Raw genomic sequence first — 2,500 nt, 5'->3', positions numbered from 1 at the left:
CTGAGGAGTCAGACCTTCTCTGACTCGTCCTCATCAGTGACTCCTAACTGATCTGGTCGCAGCCTCACATGCAGATGCAGCAGCTGATAGTTCTCAGCCTCTTTATCCAGTCTGGTCACCTGTCACATCAGGTAGGACCAGACCGAGCGATCGCCACAGCAGATCGGTGTCAGTTAATAACCATGTAAACCACTGATATGATCAACTTCGCACGTGTTGTTGGTGACATAGTGGCGTTTCTACGTGTCATCTTATTTACATACACATGAGCTGACCAGAGTTCATGACACCGCTGGATGTTTCTGACCTCTGGGCGACTCCAGCTGTGTCTGAAGTGACAAAACAGGAACTTTTGGCCACATTATGATCATTTCCTGACCCTGACTGGAACATGAGCAGTGTAAAGGTTTGGAACAGAGCTGCTAGTATCAAATCTGTCAGAAATCAATCATGATCCTGAATCATCAGAAACGATCCATCGTGGCTGTCTGAGTCTGACTGACTGATTCAGTGTCCGAACAGGGATGAAGATTTTGTCTTACAGCTGTATGAATCTGGAGTGATTCTGTAAATATGTAACTATGACGACGTGGAAACTAAACCCAGTGAAAAATGATGTTCTGTGACAAGAATACAAACAGAACCTGACGGAGCTCAGCAGAGGTCCAGTGTGCAGCCGAGCAGTTCCACTCAGTTCTTCATCTGTTCCCTGCTGATCGCTCTCGTACTCGCTGTACTTTGGATCGAAGCCGTTTGTGTGTTTCTGTTGAAGCAGCACTCTCATCCGGCCGTGATGTCGATTGGCCACCTGGCTGATAAAAGATGCCGTCACACTGCACAGAAACGATGCAGTCAGTCATGCTGAGGTATCGACGGCATGCAGGAATCTTTCATCAAAGTCTGGGAGGCGGCGGCCTGAATGTAAAGCTCAGGACGACCGCAGCAGCAGAGTTCAGATCTGTTCAGACCTCGGCCTCACCTGGGAGACGGGCAGCGGAGCGGCCAGCCAGAAAGAAAACCTTCTGGTCTGGATATAAAACTCAGAGTCAGTGAGGCAAAACAGAGGCAGCTGTGAAAGTGTGCTGAGCAGCTGTGATGATACGAGTCGATCACGGCTCACAGCCTCCTGACACACTTACTCCAGGGGAGTCGGGACCAGGGAGGTCAGGTTTCATCGCCTCTGGTTTCTGGTTGGTTTGTCAGCAACAGACCTCCATCAAACTCAGATGGAGGTTTGGTCTGGATGGTTCCAGGTGCAAAAGGAAGTTAAATCCACTGTTACTGTTAGAAATATCTGCTGTGTGCAGCGAAGGAGCAAGACAACGTCCACTGGAGTGTTTCAGGACAGACGACACTCAGGAGCCTCTTCAGCTCTCAGACACTCAGGTCTTTGATTATTTTAAAGCTTCTCCTCTGGTAACACATCCCTGTCGCCGCCTCACGTCGCCGCGCTGGAACGTCCCTGTTTGGTCTCCATGCTTTAATACTTCGGAACTAATTTGATTTGAGCATGAAATTGAGTTTGGAGTAAACAGCAGCTGTGAGGACTCAGCTCCTTTAACAAAGCCTGCAGCTTCCACACCAGATACATGTGAGCTGCAGCAGTGTGAGGAGGAGCTGTGTGGAGCTGAAGACTCACCTGAGGTCAGAAAATAACACTGAGAACAACCTGATCCAGATTCTCAGGTAGCTGAGAGACGACTGAATCTGAGTCATCATCTCATTTTAATAAGTGATGAGTTACAGGCCTGCTGATGACGGAGGATTCTGACAGTGTGATGAATGATGGAAACAGAAAATAGATGAACTGGGAGAGATTCCAAATTAATGAGATTAAGTCTGCGTGATGAAGAGGAAGACGAGGCAATAAAAAAGATGAGCACAGATAACGACGACAGAAAGACACCGTGAGAATGAGGGATGATAAAGTGACGTGTCGCATGAAGGGATGAGGATAAATACTGAAGAAAAAAACAGTGAGGCGGATTGTAAATCAACCTGCTGAACGAAGCGGTGATGAGCAGAGAGTGACTGCAGGGATTAAAACTAAAAACGTGGGACAGTAATTAATATTATATTTGATGATGAAATAAGGAAATGAACGAAGCAAAAGGTGAGAAATGAGGAGACGAGATCCTGTGGAGGACGTCTAATGAGTAATAATAAGGCTGGACTCATTTAAAACGTCTAGGTGAAGATTTTTAATGTGAAAATAGCTCAAATAAATTCACCTCCTGTCAGAATTAGACAGCGTGAACGTGACAAATGGTGGAAGATATTTTCTGAGTCTGCTGCAAAATATCTCATCACTGACATCTGAGACAAAAGGTCAAAATAAGACCAAGAGGATTAAATGTAAGAGACGTCGGTTGATGTCTGGAGAGTGAAACAAAGTGTTTCTGCTGCTCAGCTGAAAGCACAACAAATAGATTCTCACCTCAACAAAACACAATTCCAACAACAAGCAACTAAAACTAAAGAAACTAACACGGCTAACACA

At 46.0% G+C, this 2,500-nt stretch overlaps 1 protein-coding gene across 3 annotated transcripts in view; it reads right to left on the bottom strand.

Annotated features, from left to right (window-relative positions):
* Positions 1-2,500, bottom strand: part of LOC119025121 (neuronal acetylcholine receptor subunit alpha-7) — a 32,391-nt gene that overhangs the window by 19,780 nt on the left and 10,111 nt on the right. The gene's annotated exons all lie outside the window — the stretch shown is intronic.

The sequence above is a fragment of the Acanthopagrus latus genome, chromosome 8 (genome assembly GCF_904848185.1).
Source record: "Acanthopagrus latus isolate v.2019 chromosome 8, fAcaLat1.1, whole genome shotgun sequence".
Taxonomy (NCBI): Eukaryota; Metazoa; Chordata; class Actinopteri; order Spariformes; family Sparidae; genus Acanthopagrus; species Acanthopagrus latus.
The sequence above is the reverse complement of the archived record's forward strand: the minus strand, read 5'-3'. Positions and strand labels throughout refer to the sequence as shown.